Source organism: Camelus ferus, chromosome 12 (assembly GCF_009834535.1).
Source record: "Camelus ferus isolate YT-003-E chromosome 12, BCGSAC_Cfer_1.0, whole genome shotgun sequence".
NCBI classification, from domain to species: Eukaryota; Metazoa; Chordata; class Mammalia; order Artiodactyla; family Camelidae; genus Camelus; species Camelus ferus.
The window spans coordinates 10236582-10259879 of NC_045707.1; the positions used below are offsets into that span (position 1 = coordinate 10236582).

The 23298-nt window shown below is 51.2% G+C and overlaps 1 protein-coding gene across 9 annotated transcripts in view; it reads left to right on the plus strand.

Annotated features, from left to right (window-relative positions):
- The window catches only part of TBC1D22A (TBC1 domain family member 22A), a 242286-nt gene that overhangs the window by 99445 nt on the left and 119543 nt on the right, over positions 1-23298 (plus strand). The window lies entirely within an intron of this gene.

Consider the following 23298-nt stretch of genomic DNA (forward strand, 5'->3'; position numbering starts at 1 on the left):
TCTGACAATATATGTGCAGGATCTACTTTTTAATTCAGCTATGGGTAAAAAAATAAATAACCAAAGGAGGGATTTACTCTTCCGTGGTGACGTTTTTGTTTAAAACTGGTATTAATCTGGCTTTATGTGAAACTTCCCAACTTGGTACTGGGTTTTTCTGGGGTTGCGTCTTTAGCCGTTTTGGTGTCTGGTCCGCTTCAGATCCTGCCGTCGTAATCAGGAGAGGGGGTTCCGAGGGCAGGTTATCCCCTGGGGTGAGGACTTACCCCCTCACTCCCTGTCTGCCGCCCCACCCCTCACGGCCCCAGGGTTTCCCAGGCGGCCACTCCACTGTGACAGCTGATGGCCTGGCGCCCGGCCCGCAGCACCTCCCCAGGCGGGGAGGCCGGCTCCCGAGAGGGCTGGCGCTCCCGCGTCTCGCCCCTCGTCTGACACGGCGTGGAAATGTTCCTAATGGCCCCGGAACAGTAGGACCCCTGTCAGCAGACTTCAGAGCTGCTAATTGAAAGAAGCTCAGCTGAGATGTGATTAGAGAATTGATATTCCATGTTAAATAGACTATTTAATTAATGTGGTAAATAAGTCTGCCTTAACGACTCTACCACCAACTTTCATTGTGAGGCCCAAGTGATCCTTAATGCCTCTGTCTGAATTACCAGCCAGTGAGGGCGAGGGACATGACCGTGATGTTAATTGTCCAGAGGAGAGAAAAGCGGGAGAAAATAGAATTTGTCCACGTGGTGCCTTCAGTGAAACTCAGAGGGACTCTCCTTGCCTTGCTGTAACCCCCGCCACATCCGCTCACGCAGACACGTGCACACGTGTACACACGCACACACACACAAGAGCACACGTGCGCCCCGAGTGCATGTCCAGTGCGAGCTGGAACCTTGTGTAAAGGGTGCCGTTGACTCCTGCTGGTGTTAGCAAGTGGGCCTTTGTTACTTTGGTCCTGGCTTTGCGATGTCATTGGTGGGTGGAGAGTCTTTCAGATTGTCTCCCAAGCTGGGGAGCATTCGTGGTATGGTCCAGGCCGGCCCTCATCATCTTGCAGGGTCCATGTCGGCTTAAGGCGCCCGGAGCACTGCCCCCCCATCTTCCAGGCAGAGGCGCGCCCGTTCACGCAGCCCTGCCCAGGGCGCCTGCGGCGGCGGGTGAGACCTGTCAGCCCCTTTGGGCCAGTGCTGATTGGGCGTCTCCTGGCCTCTGCAGGTGGTGGGGATGCAGGTGGGTGAGCTGAGCGTGGTTCCTGCCCCCTTGGAGCTTTTGGTGGTAGGAGGGAAGCCAGATTTTAAGCAAGTAATTACGAAGTTTAATTACAGCAGTTAGACATTCATGTTACTAAGAGGAAGTGTGACTGCGCTGAGAACCCCCCGGGCTGGCTCCATGGGGCCTTCCCGGACTCCAGGACCTTACAGCAGCGCCCTGTCTGATGAGAGAGCTCAGCAGGGGTGCAGCCCGGAGCGGGGGGCTCAGTGGAGTGGCCGGGCAGTGATGAGGGATAGCAGGTAGGGGCACTCGGGTGGGCCTGGGGGGCGGTGGGGAGCCTGGTAAGGCCCCCCGGCCGAGTCTCCAGGGGCGTGGGGGACCAGCAAGTGACATGCAGCTGAGAGTGACCCGCTCAGATGCTGCCCGTCCACGTCCTCTCCGGCCGCAGAGATCCCGGGGCTTTGGGGAACGCACATGCGTGGACCACTGGGCCGGGGGTCTTCTGCTTCGCTGGGCTTTGTGGTAGGCAGGCCTCAGACGCTCTGCTAATTGAAGGTACCGAGAACACGCATTTTTCCTTCAGAGGGTAGAACTGGCCAAAGGGCTCTGTGGTTCGGATTCTTGAGCGCCGTGGTGGCCCTTGCGGGTCAGCTCCCTGGTTGTGACGTGACCGTCCAGACTGTCGGAGTGCAGGTGGCACTGGGCTCGGCCGCGTGTGCACCGCTTTCTGAACGCAAACCCGCCTCAGCTCCCAGGGCGGGCTGTGTTGCGTTGTGATGTGTTTCCCCCCTTCTCGGCTGAGATACAGGAAGCAGCCCTGTTCCTCGGTGGTGAGAGACGCCGTCTGGGTGTGAGGTTCCTGCAGGAGTTTTTGCCGTGCGCCCGGCTCCTGGGCTTCACGCCTGGGGCACAGCTTGGATGGCTGGGGCGTCCCAGGCAGGGAGCAGCCCTCTGAGCCCGCAGGGGCCCTAACTTTCAAGCGCTGGCATGTAGCAGCCCCTTAGCACCACGTGTTTTGACTTAAAAAGGACATGGGAAGTGAACAGCGGCTGACACATTTGGGGCTCACAAACAGGATTGGACAAGGAGGGGCTGTTCCTTACAGCACCGGAGGGTTCGTCTTCATCAGGAGGCTGGCCAGGATGGTCAAGGTCGCAGAAACAGCTTGCTTGGAGGGAAGATATGCTCAGAGAAGTGGACTGGTAACAGGGCGGGGCCGGGGGAGAAGCAGGAGTGCCCTGGGAAGGTGGGGGGAGGAGGAGGCAGTGCGGCGGCCCTGACTGGTCTCCTTCAGGGGCGCATTACCCCCCAGGGACAGGCATTGGTCCCATTGTTGAAGGACACAGCGTCCTCACATGTGCATGCATGCCTGGGGCACACACAGACACACAGACACACACACACGCGCGCACGCACTGTCACCAGCAGTGCCAGCCACAGCCTCCCCAAATCCTCAACTCGCCTCCCAGTGGAGCCCGTGGTCTTGGCTGGGCCCTGGAGGTGCCCGCCATCTCCCAGAGGAGGACGGTGGGGGAGGAGGTCAGGAGAGCGCTGTGACCTCAGGGCAGGGGTTGCCGTGTGCGAGTAAACATGGTCCTGTGGGCAGCACTGAAGCTTGGGGGGCATGGAGCTTGGGAGGGCATCACGTGCTCAGAGGAGGCGGTGGTGGAAGAGAACCCTGGGCCGGGAAGGTGCATCCCTGAGCCGCTTCCCTGGCTCCTGGCTGGGAGGCCGGAGTGACTCCAGCTCCTTCCTCTGGGCGCAGCTGAGCCTCTGGATCCCAGCATCTAGATGTGTGGGCTGGGAGGGAGGGGGCCTCATTCAGCCTTGAACCTGCTGCATTTTCCAACTGTCCCCTGTGCTGGGGTCCCGCGGTCGCTCCTTAGTCATCACACTGTGGTTTGAGTGCCTGTATGTGTGTCCGTCAGGCTGGCGTGGGGACAGGGCTCAGGCCCCCGGGTGCCTGGGGAACTGCTGCTGGGGCGAGGTCCTCTGAGTGTTTGCCATGCATGTGTTTGTGTAGTCCAGAGTGTGTTCCAAATAAAATTCTGTGTTGTGCTTTTTTTCGCATTTAACCTTGTAACGTAAGCTTTTCTCTACATTAAGGAATCTTTGTAAAGATCATTTCCACCTCTTGCACATAATAGTCTGTTGAGATAGAGTAGCATAATTCATGAAACCATTTCACGGTTGTTTTTTTTTTTTAGGTTTTTCCCTCCCCAGGCATGGTGTAATTTTTAAGTAAAACCTGTATTTTTCAAACACGGACTGCCATATTCCTTTTAACAATGATAAATTTGATTTAAAATTAAGAACCATTATTCTGTCACCTTGAATCCCACAATTTAAGTAGAGAATTATATTTTAGTTTAAGTAATTTCAGCATAGCAAAAAATGAAGAAGCATTGACCCCCCCCCCCCCACCTCACCCTCCTGTGCCATTTAAATTTAGAAACTCTTCTGACCCGGCACTTTGGAGCATCATTTCAGAGGGATTGAATATGAGTTGGGCACGTAGGAGGAGTGATGGTGGCTGAATTTTGGAAGCTGAGGCGTGTTTTACAATTGATTCTCAGTATCAGCACGTGTAAGCTCTGATTGATTTGATTTTATATGTCATTTTTTCCTTCTTTTTTATTGACATATAGTCAGTTACAATGTGGTGTCAGTTTATGGTGTGCAGCATCATATTTCAGTCATATGTATACATGTAGATATTCCTTTTCATATTTTTCATTATAGCTTAATACAAGATAGTGAATATAGCCCCCTGTCCTGTACAGTAGAAACTTACTGTTTATTTATTTTATTTTATTTTTATCTATTATATATATGGGAGTGTGTATCTATAAATCTTGAACTCCTAATTTATCCCTCCCCACCTCCTTTCTCCCCCTGGTAACCATAAGTTTGTTTTCTGGGTCTGTGAGTTTGTCTTTGTTTTGTAAATAAGTTCGCTGGTGTCATTTTTTTTTTACATTTCACATTTAAGTGATATATGATATTTGTCTTTTGCTTATATGTCATTGGCTCATAAAATAAATTACTCTTGAAAGCAAAGATGGAAAGGGACTGGAATAAGCAATGTATTTAATTATGAGCATTAAAGGTACTTATTTTTATGTTCCGGTTTGTAAGTCAGAATCTCAAAAGTACAGGTTGTTTTTATACCTGTTAGTTTTGCCCAGAGAGGGCATATTAGTGTGCGGTCCGTGGAGGCTGGGGCGTGCTGGAATTGGAACGTGTACGGGCGGCGAGGGCAGTAAGTTCCCGCCAGCAGGCGGGACGCAGAGGAGAAGTGATGCGAGGAGCGTGCTGTCCACTGAGCGTCAGGGCTGCGGTCCTCGTGCCCTCCCCACGGTCAGGAGAGGCTGGGCTCCGGGCGACAGTGAGGGAGGGGAGAGCTGCTGTAGCTTCTCACCGATAGAGTGCGGTTTTAGAAGTAGTTGTTGAAACTTTCCTTGTTTGCATTAGGCTGTACCTCCTTGCACTTTTTTCCCCCACGTTACGTGAGCTGAGGCTGCTGCTAAACGCATCTTCCCATGGTTTCCCTCAGTGTTCCTCACACCTCACACAATTTTCTGCTCCACAGTTAATCTCAGAAACAGTTCAAAGGTGAAAACGAGAGCATCTGAGTGCTGGCAGTTTACTGCGGCCGTTCTCTTCCAGGTGAGGGAGGAGGAGAGCAGAGGACCTGGGAAGGCCAGTGGATTAGAGCCAGAGAGCAGGGGCCACTGGCTCTGCAGCCCCCAGAGTGACAGTAAGGCGCTGTATCCTTGCCTAGCCCGCGACTCGTGTGTAGTCATGTTTTCTACTTAGAAACATCTTGATGATGATCAAAGTAATGGACTTACTATTAAAACATTGGAAAACTCACTCACAGAATAGCTCCATGTCGCAGAAGCCGTCCCTGGAACATTTTTACTATCGTCCTTCTGGCCTTTTTGGCAACGGACTTTTCTTTTCTTTTTTTAACAATGCAGCAATTATATTATGCACTTACATTTTAATATTCCTTTTTGTTTAATATCTAAGCATTCCCCAAATTCATGAAGCATTTTTAAAAACGTCTTTTTAAAACATAGTGACACACTCCTTTCAATAACGAGTAGGAAAACTAGTCAGAAGATCAACAAGAAACTAGAGAGAAAGCTAAGCACCTGAAAACCCACTAGACCTACCAGACGACTGCAGAGCAGTGCACCCCTCACCACAGGATCACGTACTTCTCAAGTGCACACAGAACGTTCTCCAGGAGAGCCCATATGCTAGGTCATAAAGTAAGTGCCAGGACATTCGCAAGGATGGAAATACACGGACTGTGTTCTTTGACCACAGTGATGTGGAGTTCGATATCAGTAACAGAAACAATTTGAAGAATTTGACAAATATGTGGAAATGTTAGAACATAGCCATGAATAAGCAATGTGTCGGAGCAGAAATCACAGAGGAAATTAAAAATTACTTTGAGATGAATGCGGATGAAAACACAACATACCGAAACTTGTGGGATGCAGTGAAAGCAGTGCTCCAAGAGGTATTTCTGCTAAAAAAGAACATCTCAAGCCATTGACTTGAGTTTTCAATATCAGGAACTAGAGAAAGAAGAGCAAATTAAAGCCAAAACAAGCAGAAGGAGGGAATAAAGACTAGAACAGAAGTAAATGAACTAGGGAATAGATAAACAGTGGAGAAAAGTTAATACAATCAAAGTTGTTTCTTCAGAAACATCAGCAAAGGCTGGCAAACCTTTAGCTAGACTGACCTAGAAAAAAGGGGAGAAGACTCAAATTACTGAAATTATGAGCGCTTTTAGAAACAAACAGCATTAAGAAAATGCTGTGAACAATTTTCCAAATGAAAGAATGTAGATGAAATGGAGATTTTCCTGGAAAGGCAGAAGTTACCAAACCAGACTGTGATGATTAATTTTTGCATAAACTTGGCTAGGCTATGGTGCCTACTTATTTGGTCAAAGACCTGTTTAGATATTGCTGTGAAGGTATTATTTTGGATGTAATTAACATTTAAATTAGTCTTTTAATAAAGCAGATTATGCTGCATAGTGTGGGTGGGCCTCATTTAATCAGTTGAAGGCCTTAAGAGCAAAGACTGAGATTTCCTGAAGTGGAAGAAATTTTCCTTAAGACATAGAAATCCTGCCAGAGTTTCCATCCCACTAGCCTATCATACAAATTTCAGGCTTGCCAGCCCCCAAAATTGTGTGAGCTTATTCTTTAAAATGAATTTCTCTATCATGTTTATTTGTCAATATGTGTATGTATATATGTGTGTGGATATATATATGAACAGATTAAATTAGTAATCTAAAAAATTCCCACAAAGGAAAGCCTAGAATCAGATGACTTCACTGGTGAATTCTACCAAACATTTAACAAAGAAGTAACACCACTTCTTCAAAGACTCTTCCAAAAATAGAAGCGAGGAAACAGTTTTCAATTTATTCTATGAGGCCAGTATTATCCTGATACCAAAATGAGACAATGACATCACAAGGAAAGGAAACCACAGACCAATATCCCTTATGAAGATAGATGTAACAGTCCTTGATGAAATATTAAGAAACTGAATGTAGCAACATAGTAAAGGGACTATGCATCATGGCAAATGGGATTTATCTCAGGAATTCAAGGTTGGTTCAGCATATGAAAATTAATCAGTGTAATACACTGCACCAACAGAATAAAGGACAAAACAGCATAATCATCTCAATTGACACAGAAAAAGCTTCTGACAAAATCCAGCACTCTTTCATGATAAAAACACTCAACAAACTGGAAATAGAAGAACTTCCTCTTGGAATCTTAAAAAAAGGACACAAATGAACTTTTCTTCAAAACAGAAACAGACTCACAGACACAGAGAACAAACTCATTGTTACCAAAGGGAAAAGGGGGTGGGAAGGGATAAATTGGGAATTTGAAATTTGCACCTCTTGGGGGGTGATGGAAATGTCAGCTCTCTTGATTGTGGTGGTGGTTTCATTGGTGTACACATCTATCAGAATTCATCAAATTGTAATCTGAAACACGTACATGTAGTTTACTGTGCAGGAATTATACCACAATAAAGATGTTTTTTTAAAAAAAAGAGCGCGCATGAAAAACCCAGAATCAGTATCATACTTAATGGGAAAGACTGAATGCTTTCACCCTATGATGGGGAGCAGATGAGGATGTCTGTGTTCTCCACTTCTGTTCACCATCGTACTGTTGTAGCCAGGGCAGGTGAGCACGAGAATGAAGCAAGAGGCATTGAGAATGGAAATGAAGAAGTAAAACTGTCGGCCTTTGCAAGTGACATGATCTGTATATAGAAAATCCAAAGGAATCCACCAAAAAATTATGAATGCTAGTAAATGGGCTCAACAAGGTTGTAGGATACAGGATCAAGATCGAAACATCAGTTACATGTCTATACACTTGCAATGTAGTATCCAAAAATGAAATTATGAACAGTTTCACTTATAGTAGTATCAAAATGAATAGAACGCTTTAAATTTAGCAAAAAAAGTACAATAATAACTCTGAAAACTATAAAACATTGTTGAAAGATACTAAATAATATCTAAATAGATGAAAAGACATTGCACATCGTGGATTGGAAGACTTAATAGTGTTGAGATGGGAGTCCTCCCCCAAATGAATCTTAAGATTCAGTGCTATCCCTGTCAAACCTGTAGCAGAAATTGAGAAAATCTTATCTTTAAATTCATATGAAAATTCAAGAGACCCAGAGTTGCCAAAACAGTCTTGAGGCAGAACAAAGTTGGAGGATTCACATTTTCTGTTATCAAAACTTAACTACAAAACTGCAGTCATCAGGAAAGTGTCATTCCGACTCTGGGTAGACACGTACGTAATGGCACAGAACCTTCGTATTTGTGGCCAGTTGATCTTTGACAAGGATGCCAAGACAGCTCTGTGGGGAAACGGTCTTTTTCAACACGTGGTGCTGGGACAGCTAGATACCAGCATGCAGAAAGATGAGGTTCCATCCCTGCCTCTCACCTTACACAAAAATACAGTGAATCATGGGCCTAATGTAAGAGCTAAAACTTGAAAACTGTTAGAAGAAGCATTCGAGTAAATCTTTATGGCCTTGGGTTAGGCCTGTGGTTTCCTAGGTATGACACCCAAAGCAAAAATGGCAGAAGGAAAAACAGGTATGTTGGACTACAGGGAAGTTTAAACGTTGTGCTGGAGCTCCTACTCTCAGGAGAGGGAAAAGGCATCTGCAGAGGGGGGAAATGTTAGCAAGTCATATTTCTGGTAAGAGACATAGCCATTGTATGTGAAGAACTCTTACAGCTGAATAAGACAATCTAATTTTAAACAATGGGCAAAGCATTTGAATAGACATTTGTCTGAAGAAGATAGATAAATGGCCAATAAACACATGAAAAGATGCTTGACATCATTCATTAGGGAATGCAAATCACAGCCACAGTGAGCTACCACCTCACTCCCCAAGTAAGCTGTCATCAAAAAGAGGAACAGTAACAAATGTTGGCAAGGCTGGGGAGAAATTACAAGTCTCCTGTATTTTGGGGGACGTGAAACTGGCGCAGCAGCTTTGGCAGACAGTTGGCACTTCATCAGGAAGACGGTTACTGTGTGATCTGGCAAAAATCTGTGCAGGCAGACTGACAGGAACGTTGTTATTACAGCCTCCAAAACCGAAGCCCAATCCAGATGTTCATCAGCCGATGAAGATGTAAGTAAAGGATGATCTACCCAGACAGTGGAGTATTATTCAGCAGTGAAAAAGGATGAGGTACTGAGATACACACTGTAACATGGAGGATCTTTGAAAACACCGTGCTCAGCAAAAGAAGCTGGTCACAAGAGGCCACACATCATGTGATTCCATTTATATGAAACGTCCAGAACAGGCAAATCTGTAGAGACGGAACATAGATTAGTGCTTGCTTGCGGCTTGGGAGCAGATCTGGGGGAGCTTGGGGTTGACTGTTGCTGGGTTCAGGGCTTCCTTTAGGAGGGCGACATGTTCTAAAATCAGGTTGCAGTGATTGTTGCACGACTGTGAATGTACTCACGTGGCCAGTCCTGTGGCGTGTGAATTGTGTCTCGGTAAAGCTGTCATGGAGGAAGCAGAGGCCCTGTCTCAGGCTGTGTGGCCGCCGTACAGGGGCATGGTGAGGGGGAAGTGTGCTTCTCACGGCTCCGGAGGCTGCAAGTCTGAGGTCGGGCCGCATGGCCGCGTTCTGGTGAGGGCTCTCTTCTGGGTTCTCGGAGACATGGTGTCCTCCTGTCCTCATGGTGTCGGGGGCGAGGGAGCTCGGGGGAGTCCTCTTTTGTAAGGACACCAATCCCTCGTGACCAGAGCACCTCCCAGAGGCCCCACCTCCTAACACCGTCGCCGTGGGGTTGGGACGTCAGCACCCACGTTTCGTGGGGACACGTGCTCAGGCCCCTCAGCCCGTTCTTCCCTTGTGAGGGGGCGTCAGAGTCAGCAGTTTTCTATGAAGATTTGTGTGGTTTCTACTTGTTTGCTGTTACTGATACTACATGCAGCATCTCTGGACGTAAATTCTGTTTTTTTTTAGTTTTTTTTTTAGGGTTTTTTAAAAAATATTTTTAGTTTTGTTTTTGTTTTTCCTTTTTGTAATTGGAGTACAGTCGGTTACAGTGTGTCAGTTTCTGGTGCACAGCACCATGTCCCAGTCATGCATATGCATACGTGTATTCGTTTTCATGTTCTTTGGAAATACAGTCTCGGTTGCATTTTGAATTATTTTCTTGACGTGCGTTCCTAGAAGAGGCCTGAGACGACGGTTGGGTACTTCTAGGTCTTGATAACATTTGCCCGCTTGTTTACCAGGAAGATGTTTGGATGCCTGCCCTGCAGCCTCTCTGTCTTCGGGGTGTCTGGGCGTTGATTATGGGCAGGTCCCTGGTGGAGACAGGACCAACATCTGTGCCCATGTGCTGGCATGTGCATCTTGTCCACATTTATAGGTACTTTAGTGTTTGCTTGTCTGTGAGGCCGCGCCAACTGGGGCCAGAGCTCAAAGATATTAAGTGACTCGGTGAATTAGTTGAAGAGCCAGAAGCAATCAGTACGCTCTGCAGTATTGACGTTTGAGTTTTCAGCCTGCAGCAGCCTTATTCAGCGGGCCTAATTAGGAACTCGAAGAGACGAAGGGGTGTGTGTGCGCGTGTGTAGTGGAACGGTGGCTGGATTGGAGCCTGGTGGCTGCAGTCCCTGTGTTGGCGTGCACTGGTGTGGCAGAGGCACGTTTTGACGGAGAGCCCCTTCTCAGGGTTGTTGCACGCAGGGCTGTCTTTTTCTGGTCCCCGAGGCGGGCGCCGGCTCATTGGGGCTTGGTGGGCGAGGGGTCTGTCGGGGCGGTTTTCTGGAAATGCAGTGTGTGTGGTGTCCGCGTGGCTGTCCGTCTGGTCTCTGATGCGCCCTCATGCGGAGAAGCAGCTGGTGTTTTTTATGAACGACGAAGAAAAGCTGCACAAGCATGAGCCGCCCCACAAGGAAGCCCGCCCTTCCGCTGGCCCTGCTCTCTGTCAGCTGGTCCCGGTGCCACCCTCCCCTTGCTCCCTAGTCAGACCGCATGTGTCTGCAGGCTTTTCCTCTGGCACCAACAGTGGTGGCTCGGGTGCAGGCTTTTACGCGTTAGGTGACGGTCCCCGACATCTCCGGAGCACTCTCCCTGGGCTGATGTGGGGGGGCGGCTGAGGGTTTCAAGACAAAACTGCCCTCAAAGTCTCTCAGAACTTGGGCCTCCGATGCCCCAGATCCGAGAATTAATCCACCCCGTTTCTCCTTGCTCTCGGACGACGGCCTCCCCTTCCTCTAGGCCGCAGCCGCTGTCCAGCTGGAGTGGTGTAGGATTGTGGGGCCACCGATGGGGGTCTCTGCTGACTCCTCCCCAAATCTCTGAGCTAAACATACGGTTTAATGAGCTTCAGTGTACATTTCTTGTCATTCTAATGGTGCCCTCTGGGGTGGGCATTACTGCTTTGAGTTTAGAAAAAAGGAGGCTTGAAGAGGTTAAGGAACTTGCCAGGGCCCTGGCCTTCCCGACCCGGAGTGCACGTCTGTTCCCTCGGGCAGCCCGGCGGGCGGCCCTGCCCTGCGGACCCTCCCACGCCACCAGCCCCCGGCTCGTCTCCCCACCCGCCGCGGGTGCCTCGCGCCCGTGTTTTGTGCCAGCCGCTGACACCGAAGCCAAGAGTTGGTTCCCCCAGTTTGTGTCTTAGTGACACACCACCGGAGTTCTCAGGTCGGATCGGTCCTCAAGGCGGGGGTGGTGGGGTCTTACCTTCCTTAATTGGGACCCTCTGTACCGCCTTTAAACCCTTCCATCAGGAGCAAGCTTAGTTCCTCTCCACTGAAGTGCAGCTTCACGATTTTCCCTAATTCATTTCCTTTCTTTCCTGTTTTAAATCGGAGTCACTGCTGAAGTGGGCCTGGCTCTGGCTAAGAGGGGCAAGCTGACAATTACGTTAGTGTGCCCTTCACTTTTCACCCTCCCCATGTAAAGTGCCACGTAATCTGACAGCCGGAACCCTCAGCCGTTCAGCCCAGAGCCCTGGGGGACGTTCGGACTCATCCCGGAGTATGAAGCCCACCCAGCTCGGAGGGGGAGCGGCACCCCTGGGAGGATGTGGTGCCGGCCCTGCGTCCTCTTCCCAGAAGGACCCCAGCCCGCACACTGCAGTGGTTCCTAATTTCCTGGGCCCTGTTTGCCGGGCCTGGCCTCAGCATTCCTGTGTGATAGGGAGAGGCCCACAGAGGGGGTGGGCTGGGCTGAGGGCTCTGCCGTTCACTTCTGGAGACCCTCATTCCCCCGCTGCCAGCTCTAGCTTGCTTTCTGAATTATTACACTTCACTGTGTTAGAAGCAGGAGTTTGCAGAATGTTTCTTACCAGATCAAATTACATCTTGTTAATACTCATTTAACAACTCCAAACACGTCATACGTCTTTGTGCACACAGGCCACAGGCTTATTCCTCCTTAAAGTGCCACGTGTGGTGGTCACAGCCTCTTAGGGACGGGACCGTTCTCTGTGTCGGGTTCTGCCCTGTGCCACCCAGGCGGTGGGCAGCGCTGGGGAGGCCTCCCTCCGTCCCGTGTGCTGGCTGAGGGGCCGGCGGGAGAGGGAGATGGGAACCCAGCTCTGCTGTGCGGGGTCTGCAGGCAAGCCCCACGCCCCCCCCGAGCAACCCCCGGGCTTAGTTTTGGGTGTGGCGTCACCTGTTCCTGGCAGTTGAGTGTTGTATATGTTTTATTTTATCCATTGAAACTTCATTAGAATTGTAAAAACTTGCTGGCGCTTGGTCGTGAGGTCCTCATGGTGTGTTCTGTGGTCTGCTGTGTTATGTGTATTTCTAATTCAGCGTGACAACTTGGGGAAAAAAATACCTGCTTGCTGGCTGATAAGTTGTGAAGGAACTCCTTGTTCTGACGTGGGGAGGGTTCGTTTCTGACGCACGCGTGGCCACCTGTGCGTTCTCGGAGAGGGCGCGTGCTCTGCTCACCACAGTGGGACTTTATGACTGAAAACGGCAGCAACCGTTAGCGAGTTCGCCGCGCCAGACCGCGCTGTGTGCTTAGTGACATCCAGGTCACCCTGAAAACCCGCTTTACCGGAGGGCGCAGGGTGTGAGGTCACCCTCAGGTGCCGGTGTGACCGGGCCGCTGACCCCACCGCCCTGCCGCCTGTTGGGAGGAGCCTGGGACAGAGCAGGTAGGCTCTCAGCTGTGGGGGCGTGTTCTCTGGGTAGTAGTACTCCGCAGTGCTGTGCACAGAGTGGTGCCAGTCTGTCGGGTTTCGGTTGTTTCCCTCTGGTTCAGGTGTAAATGCAAGGACTGGGGAGGTTTTCCTTCATTTCAGTGGCCGGCTCCCCCCACCCCTGCGCCCCCTGCTCCTCGTCCTGAAGTCCCCCCCCCCGAGGTGGGGGGAGGGATTGTGTGCTGGGACGGGGAGCGGGGAGTTTTCTTTTTCATCGGCAGCTGGATGCCTGGGCATCCTTGTTTTCAAGCTGTGTGGCCCTGGTCTGAAGCAGTTTCACTTTCCCTCTCGACGTCCTGTACTGACCGGGGAGAGATGCTGGGGGGTGGGTGGCTTGGTGGCGGCTGTTGGTTTTCGCCGCCTGCACGTCCTCCCTCCAGAAACCTTTATTTTCGGAGACCCATCAGCCCTCACTCCTCTCTGAGCCTTTCGTGTCCATCGCCAGGCCCTGCAGGTGACGTTCTTTTCAGGACGTTCTTTTCTCCACAGAAACACGGGTCGGTCACGATTCCACCCTAGGTCCCTCTGTGCAGCGAACAGAGGTGATGTGGGGGAGCAGCTCTGGGGTGCGGTCGGGGGCATGTGGAGACGGGCACGGTGGGCCCAGCTGGTGGCACAGCCCCGCACGGCTCCCTGGCCGAGCTCTCAGGAGTCCTCCACCAACAGCTTGGAAAACGCGGGTGGTGCCACAAGTCTGGAGAGGAAGCCTGGGTGAGGGTCACCCCCTACCCCCACCCCAGGCCAGGCTTTCGAGTCCCCTCTGGTGACCTCCAGAGCCAGGCAGGGGCGAGGACGCCTGGCGAGCAGAACATGAGACGGGCTGTCGGGTGGCTGCTGGAGCTCAGCGCGGCGGTCTCTGAATGAAGAACGGGGTGGGAGCGGGCCTTGCAGGCGGACCTCTTGTGGGCATGGACACCAGCCAGCAGAGACCAGCAGAGCAGAAAGCGGTCCTGAGCATTCACTGACCGACCAAGGACGTCTTCACGAGCTGCTCCGACTGGGCCTGAAGTGTCTGGTCAGCTTTAAACTCCAAGGGAAAACAATTACTGTCCCAAAACCAAACAACAGAAGCTCATCATCAGCTAACAGACTAAGCAGACCTGGGGACTGTTGAAAGTTTTGTCCATTTCTGGAAGCGGACCGTCAGTCTCAGGATTCCTGCTTTGTCCCTCATGAGCACGGCGCTGGGTTTTCTTGGTCAGGGCTGTCGGGTTCCCTGGTGGGCCCACGCGAAGGGCGAGGGGCTTTGTTCAGGCTGCAGGCGTGTCCTGGGGTCGTCCTCATGTCGGGGAGGGTGTGGACCTTTGGGGACGACCACGCGACCCAATTTTAGTTTTGGAGTTTCCAGTTTGAACATCTCAAAACTGTGCAAGGCTTGATGTTTGATGACCTTTATTCTGTTCTTCAAAGATCGAGGAGAAAAGTCTACTTATTTTTGAAAAATAGAATAAAATCCATTCTCTTGCAGCTACCCTATGGGTCCATTGGACCTTTTTATAAACCTGAGATACAGTGTTAGATCATAGTAATTGTAGTTTTTTTCCTGTGTCTTAAAATATTTCGCTATTGTATCATCCTAGGAATTATTTTATCATTACTCATCAATTATTCCTAACTGTGGTTAAAAAAAAAGACTAATAAGACAATGGAAGACTAGGAGATGGAATCATCTGGAAGAATGTGTGGCGGAGAAATAGACCTTCCCTTCTGCATGGTCCTTTAGCCTCCGTGCTGTGTCCCCAAGTGGCTGCATTGTCTTCCCAGAAGGTGCAAAGAAGTCTGCAGGCATTTTCTGTCTCTTTTTTGGGAAGCTTTCATTGAACAAACTAGATAGTTTAGAATTTTTATACTTTTCACCCATAATGACAAAGAGAGGAAAACTGGCAGAGGAAGGTGTTTCTCCATTGTCAGACGGGCCAGGAGATGAACGCAGAGAGACGGAGGGCAGCTCTCTAGATGCTGATGGTGATGGCGGAATCGATTATTTAAGCAGATTCCCAGACTGGGTTTTCAGCTGAAGGTATCTCAGATGGATTTTCTCAAACTCAGGCGTCAGTGAGTGAACCGTGTAACTCTTACGGACATGAAGGAATTACGGTTTTTCCTCCAATTAGTCATCCAACAGGAAGGACTTCATCACTTTATATCTTGTGACAAGAATGTGGACCATCCCCTTTTGCCAAAAAGATATGTGACATCTTTCATCTTTTATGATATTTGTGGACCAAACTTGGATGCAAATGGATAAATGCTGAGAGTAGGTGTGTCTGCAGGAGGTGACTAGAAGCAGGGTGAAGAGGAAGTTGTAGAAATGAAAAAAATCCACTGGCTTGATCATTCTGCTCCGTGCGTCTCAGTTTACAAATGCAAACTCTTTGTAAGTCTGTGGCAGATAAGTGGCTCTCCTCCCTTCAACAAAAGTATTGGGTTTGGAAACAAATACAAGAAGAACTAGAAGTAACAGTAAGCTGAGACTCTGACCAGAGACGGACTTGAAACATGGTTGCATTTCAGCAACGCGAGTGCGAGAAAAACCGGGAGTCGCGACAGGCTTGGGAACTGCCAGGGATGGACTGCGAGCTGTTATCAGTATTCACGGACGAGTACGCTCCAGATTCCGTCATGACAGTGAGTGAGCGATTATCTCCTTTCAGAAGATGTTGCCCATTTTTATACCTTCAAAATTAGGAATATATGGGGGGAAGTTGAGTTTACTATGTTTAAAATCGTATTAAAGTTTCCAGCATAGTTGCCTTTGACCCTCACTTTATTCTTTATTCTGTAAATTACTTGTAAAGTGACTTAAAATATGTAAAAATGAATGGGTCCCTTGGACTCCGGTGAGGAATGGTGATGGTTTTTCCCGGTAGGCTATGGGTTCATGGAGGCAGCAGTGAGCAGGCGCCTGGTGTCCCCAGGGCTTTCCGAGAGCCTTTCAGAGTTTAGAGTCACCGCGAGGCAGTGACAGATGGACTTCTGTGCTGCCTCTAATGTGGCTGGGCTCCAGTTCTTGTTTCTACAGCACCGTGGGTGGTGGAGAGGGCCTGTGTCGCCTTCCCGGATTCAGGTGACGCTGGGAGACTTGGAGCAGCCGGGTAGGCAGTCGGTCCATGCAGATTGACCACTCCCTCTGGAGGGCTGGAGCATGTGTGCGCCTTGCAGGCAGCCAGCCGATTTTTCAAAATTAAAACTCGGTGTTGTGATAAGTTAATTGGCCAAACTGGACCTGGATGGTAGGGCCCTTCCCCCTCTTCCTGCCACCCCCGGAAGAAGAATGAGACCTTGGAGTTGCTTGTTTTAGCAGGAGTGCTCACCCTGGTGTGCCAGGCACCGCGTCTCACGCCTGCTTGACCTCACAGGGCTGCCAGCGCAGCTGGGGAGGCAGGCCCCTGAGCTGGGGGGCTGGCCAGGCCCCGGGCCGCGCGGCTGGCTGCCCTCCGGGTCTGGACGAGGCAGTGGTGCTCGTGGGTCTTTTGTCCGTTCCTCCTGCACTTGGAGTTCAGGCTGCTCCGCACACTCTTTACATTGTATGTCGGTCATGGAGCTGTCTTCTGCCGTGGTTTTCTTCCTTCAGCTTGGTTTTGGGTGTTCCCTCATTCTGTGTAAGGAGGGTTTTCTGACTTCTGAAGGCCCCGGCTTCACCACTGCTGTTTGTCTCTTTGGGGAAGTTTCGGGGGCTCTCCTGCAGGTGATGAGACCTGGTTTCTCTGGTCACTGTCTTCCAGAGGCTTGGCTATGCTGCTAATGCCAGACGGCTGAGTTTTTGCTTCAGTGATCAGAATTGTATTAAAGAAGGATTCAAACCTCATTAATATTCAGGAGCCTTTCTGAATCCAGAAGGTGCCTGCGAAGCCCTCCCGAGTCTAATACACACAGCACACGTTGGTTAGGAGGGGCTCACGCCGGGCTCCCGTCTGTGCGGGAAGCGCGTCCTGCCCCAGCACTCAGCCCGCCGCCTCCCGATGGCATCCTCACCCAGAATCGTGTGCTGTCTGTTACTCCGCTCTTCTAAATAAATCTGAGTTCCAAAAAGAAAGGAAAATCAATTTAATTACTTAGGAAACTTTTCCTTAAGGGTGAGTGAATTATGAGGAAAAAATGAAGTATCTGTCATCGGTAACCTCATTTCAGGGCCGAGTGCGAGGGACATTGATCTTGTTATGAAGATGAGGTGTCGGTCGGTCAGTGGGAGCAGGGAGCGCCCGCACAGGCACGTCCTCCCAGCACCGCGGGCGGAGGAGCACCTGCTTCTGGGACCGATGGCAGCGGGGACGCGGCGTGGAGCAGGCCCAGGGGACTCGCGCAGGCTCGGGGCAGGAGTGTCGAGGAGGAGAGAGCTAACTGCAGTTTGCGTAACCGGGCAGAGAGGGACTGGGAGGGCGCTGCCAGCCCCATGTCGGTCTCGTGAGCCCCTCCCAGCCACCCTGTCCCGTTGTGACTATTTATTTTTTAATGTGGTGAGATTGTATTTGATGCTGATTGGATAATTCAAAAGTCTTTTAAACTTTAGACTCCTTTATTAGCATGAAAGTCTGTAAACACCAGGCTTGATGCTTCACTTGATGCTTGATGCTTTTTGATCTTTAATAACTCAACTGAAATTGGTCTTGAGTTTTGTAAAATGAGGATACTTTCTTTTTCATTACTGTTGCTTCTTTTTTTCTTTAAGAGGAAAAAGTGTCCTCAGAGAAGTTTGAGTGCAAAAATTTGATTTATTTTCTTATTCACAAAGCTGAAGTGTAGGTTGGTTCTTTTAAAATGGAGATACAGGTTTATAGAGAGTAGGTTATTTCAATTTCTGCCATCGTGTGCTTGAGAGAGATTAAAGGGACAATTTGAAATGAGAAGCCACCTATTCTAACTTTGCAACTTTACACTTTCAGCAGCTGAGCCTCTTTGGAATCTGTGGGTTAGTCATGATTGTGGCTCTTAAAAGTCAAGAATCCCTGTCTTCTGGTGTGTGCAGTTTCTTTCAATTCCACAGGCTTTTATAAAATCACTCACGGTGGTAGGTTTTCAGCATACCAAGTTATGTAAGACATGATGACATGATTTTTGCTCTGAGGTAGTTTAAATTTCAGAAGGGATAAATGATAATTTATTATATTCATTCACTCAGCAGTTACTGCTGGAGATTAAAGATGTTGCTGATTGTGATGGTGGTAGTGGTGATGGTGGTGATGGTGGTGGTGATGATGGTGGTGGTGGTGATGGTGGTGATGGTGATGGTGGTGGTGGTGGTGATGATGGTGATGATGATGGTGGTGGTGGATGGTGGTGATGGTGGTGGTGGTGGTGATGGTGGTGATGGTGGTGGTGTGGTGATGGTGGTGGTGGTGGTGGTGATGATGATGGTGGTGGTGATGGTGGTGGTGATGGTGGTGGTGGTGATGGAGGTGGTGATGGTGATGATGGTAATGATGGTGGTGATGGTGATGATGATGATGGTGGTGGTGATGATGTTGATGGTGATGATGATGTCACATGATGATGGTGATGGTGGTGGTGGTGATGGTGGTGATGGTGGTGATGGTGATGGTGGTGGTGATGATGGTGATGATGATGGTGGTGGTGATGGTGATGATGGTAATGATGGTGGTGATGGTGATGATGGTGGTGGTGATGATGTTGATGGTGATGATGATGTCACATGATGGTGATGGTGGTGGTGGTGATGGTGGTGGTGGTGGTGGTGATGGTGATGGTGGTGGTGATGGTGATGATGGTAATGATGGTGGTGATGGTGATGATGATGATGGTGGTGGTGATGATGATGGTGATGATGATGTCACATGATGATGATGATGATGGTGGTGGTGGTGGTGATGGTGGTGATGTGATGGTGTTGGTGGTGGTGATGATGGTGATGATGATGGTGGTGGTGATGGTGGTAGTGGCAGCAGCCAGCTTCCTTTGCACCAGGAGCTTTCAAAGAACTTTCCTTGTTATTATGTCACTACTCTGAGGTTGAAGCTATTTGCATCCCTATTTTGCAAATCAGCAAACTGAGGCACAAAGAGATTAAGTAGATTGATCATGGTCTTCAAACTACTGACCGTCAGAGCCAGGGTCGACCCCAGCAGTCTCCTGCTGTGCTGACGGCATTTCTCTTTTATGGGGGAAGGGGCAGCCGAATGAGCTGTGTCCTCAGGCTTCTGTCCTTTCCTCTGTGGGCCTATATCAGGGTGGAGAGTTCACAGGGGTCCCATCTGTCAAGACAGACTCTTCACTAATGAAGTATTGCTGACTGGTGCCTTCATGGGCTCAGCGGGCCTGTCCTGAGATGCAGTGGAGGTCAGTAGCTTGTCCACCTCCTACAGCTCAGACTTGGTTGCAGTGAGCTTCCTCTTTCAGGTTAATGTTTTGGGTGCTTTCCGCTAGGAGCTGCTCTCTTGCCCAGCTGGCAGAGCTGTGCGCTAAAGGACTTCGGTGTGAGCTGATCAGTGGTTGCAGCAGCAGGGTCATTATGTGCAATTCTAACTGCTTGGAAGAGCAATTTTGTTAGCGCCCAGTGTTAGGATGAACCCTTCTTTCTCCTTTTGCCCCTTAGAGTTGTGAACACAGCTTCTGAAAATGAGGGAATGGAGTGTTTTTGTTGAATCTACCAACTAGCTCCATTGAGGTTCATTTTCTCGGCCAGACAGCTGGTGCGCGGCGAAGCTGCTCACTGGTCCTGCCTGCGCGGTGGACACTGTGTCCTGGACGTGCTCAGCACCGACGACATCCCCATGCTTCCTGCAGAGAGTGTCCTGTCTGGGGGTGGGGGCAGCCACAACACACAGCTGCTACCCTGCAAGACTGCGTGCAGTTGGTGGGCTGCGAGGGGCGGGGAGGTGGGTGTCCTCGCCATGTGGGGGCCTGGGTGTCCCCCTGCCTGGGCAGCTCAGGCCCGCCGGCCTCAGGTTACTCTGCCTTCTTATCTGAAGGGCAGCACGGGGATCAGAGCAGACTCGAGCCCTGAGGCCAGAAAGTCTGATGGAGCAGATGGTAGTGTTCGGGTGCCCGGGACAGACTTGCTTCCACTGTGTGGTCCGGAACGGCGCTCAGCAGTTGGATGAGAAGGGCCCTGGGGATGACAGGCATGCAAGCCCCCTTCGCTGCACTGGGAGGCTTCGCAGGCCGTGTCATTTGGGGATGGAGGCATCTCATTGTCGGTCAGTGGCCTGTTCTCTGTTAATCAGCAAGACCACGCCTCCAAGAATGCGCCCGAGTCTCTCCCTCCCACCTCGCAGCCCAGCTGGCCTGGCTGGGGCAGGAGGTGCCTTCTGAGCGCAGCACTGGGAGTTTTCCTGCTGGGCGGACTGCACCTCCTGCCCTGTGTGGGCATCCGCTGTGGCCCCTGCAGTCTGAGAGACAGCTGGGCTGCAGAGACCGGTCCTCAGGCGCCTCCTGCAGGCCGCGGCCCGCGTGGGAGCCGTGCCCACGGTGTCTCGTTTGCTCACCCGTCTGTTGTGCTGCGAGGCCTGGGTTCCTCCCTGTGTTGCCTCCAGCGTGGCAGTGCCACCTCTCTCTCCCCCTCCCCACCGGCTCCTCCCCTCCCTCTCCCTCTCTGTTTCTGTCTCTCTCCACTGCAGTACGTAGATCATCTGTCTCAGCTGGGGGGTGGGCCAGGGACTCCAGTGTGGCCGGAGGTCCTGACTGCAGCCCGGCCTCGGTGTTCTTGGCCTGTTGAGCAGCCTGGCCGTTCCCCCGGTGACCCTGCCGCTGCCTGCTGGTCTGCTGCTCCCGGCAGGGACCCGGTTACTTAGGGACCTGGTTTCTCTTCTCAGGAGGGGTGCAGGAAAGTGACTGGGGCTTCAGGGCTCTGCTCTCCCCTGAGAGGCTCGCCTTCCAGTGCCGGCTGTGAGGGAGGGAAGGCCGCTCTTGGTGCCCTCGCGGAAGTGAGGGCTTGCAGCCTCAGTGTTGTCTAGGAAATAGGCCTTTGTTGGCTGCAAGGACCCCAGGCCTGGGTGTTGGAGGGGCGCAGGAGAGATGGACACAGCCAAGCAGGTAGACTCAACACAGCGTATCCTCAAATAAAATGTTTTAGATCAAAGGCAGAAAATAAGAAATCAAAGCTCTTTAAGCAGAAAAGACTTTGTGTACCTTTTAGCCCTTAAATGGGCAAGTACTTGTTCCCTTTTGGACAGTTCTGTTCATAGCAGGACCTGCACAAACAGGACTGTAGTTTGTAGTGAACCCGTAGGGACCTGCCAGGAAGCATCAGTTCTGTACGTGGTCACAGCCCCGTACGGTTCCTCACTCTCGGTTCTGCCTTTCCCGACCCCACTGTGCCCTGCTTCCTGGGGTGGGGCCTCCTCCCGGCCATGGTCACCGTCGCGGGCTTTGCTGCTGTCCCCTCACTGTGGTGCGTCAGCCAGTGACCATGGGCCACATCTGTTCTGTGGGATGGCTTCTGCTCAGCTCGGTTTGGGGAGCCTTTGATGCAGGTGCAGGGGTGTCTCCTGACTGTGCTTTTTGTGTGTGAGGCAGCAGCTGCAGTGTCTCAAGAGGGAAGAATGGTTGTTTAAACTCAGCGCATCCCTACCTGCTGCTCAGAGACCCTGTGAAGCAGGCAGGGACTGTCAGTCCCCCTGGAAGCAAGATCATCTTGCAGACACCGCCAAGCAGAGGTGTACGAGGTGGGTCAGAAAGCCCAGGAGAGGCACGCCATCGACATGTTTATGGTGCAGATTCAACCCTACATGCTGGGCCAGCACGAAGACATGCACACACACCCATGCACACACCCCTATGCACACACCCCCACGTGCACACACCCATGTACACACAGCCCCGTGCGCCAACCCCACCCCCCTGTCCCGTGCACACACACCCCTCGTGTACACGGGGTTGGGTTGACTGGTTTGGAGGTAGACCTGGAAGTTTTGCTGAGAGCTTGGGTGAAGGGGAGAGAGTGGTTGGGGGGACCCCAGGCTTTCCCTCCCCAGCAGGAAGGGATGGCATCACCTCTTCCAGAGGAGGTGGGCGGGGAGGGCCCTGGTGAGGAGCCCAGTGTCACCCTTGTGTCAGAACGCTGCTGGTCTTGGCCTTCTCCTCCCCAGGAGCTGTGGATTTGGGCCCTTTTTCAGGTCTGCGTCCACCATGAAATGCAGGCCCCTCCTCCAGGGCGGGTGGCCGAGGCTGAGGCTCTGCGCCCTGCTGGCTCTCTCTTTCCTCCCAAGGTCAGGGCCAGCTCCGTCCTCTGAGCTCCCTGCTCTTGGTTCACAGTCGGAGCTCAGGGACCCGAGTCAGGAGGTTCTGGGCCAGTGTGATGAGAGTGGTGGCAGCTTCCATCGGTGAGGTGGTCGTTGGAGACGAGTGCAGACGGCGGATGGATGCTGGTGGGACGCTGGTGAAGAAGAGACATCTGTGCGTCTTCCAGATGCTTGTGCGTGTGGAAGGGCTTGGACAGCAGGCCCCCGCCCCTCAGCTCCGCCGCACATCTCTCTGGGCTACGAATGGAGCTGAGTTCTGCTGTTCTTTCTCTCCAGAGATTTCTGGGGCCCACGCTCCTTGTAGATACGCAGGGAACGGTGTTGTGCTGAGACGTGTGCGAGCCCGCAGCCGTGCAGAGGGATGTGGGCCTTTGTAGGTATCTGTGGGTGGAAACAGCCCAACGGCTTTCCTGCCTTCACCTGCCCCTGCGCACAGCCTCGGGCCCTGCCTGCCCTTTGCGTCTCTGCCTGAGACCTGCCGCCCATGAAACGGGCGTTCTTCCCGGCTTTCTGTCTCGCTGGGAGGCTGATGACTTAGTATGTGTACAGTGGTGTGTAGTCTTTGAAGTCAAATCACAAAACACATGTGCATTATTATTATAGCTGTAATGGTATTTATATTTAAATCATCGTTATTGCAATAATCTACCATTTTGCCAATAAAACACAAAACCACTTCAGAAGAGCATTCTAAAATGATAGCGTTTTCTGGGGCTGGTCAGCAGCGTCTAATTTGGGGCCTTCACAATTGGCTTCGTGATTCACGTGTTATGTATTTGTACAGAATAATCAAGGGTGTGCAGTGTTGCCCAGGGCAGCGAGTGTGGGAAACGCACGCTTGGTGCAGCTGCGCTGAGCGAGCGCTCGGCCGCCTGCGTTGACGCGGTTGCATTTCACGCGGGGCGGGGCAGTCAGCAGCCTTTGGTGCTGGTTCTGAGCCCGCGCTGCTGGGCCTTGGGGCAACGTGTCATCAGGGCCGAGTGCCTGCTGTCAGCTGTGCGGTTACGGCCGAGCCGTGCGGTGGGCCAGCAGCTCAGCGGGGCTGCTTTTTTCCTTGCAGGTACGTACAACATTCATAAACCTGATTTCTAACTGAT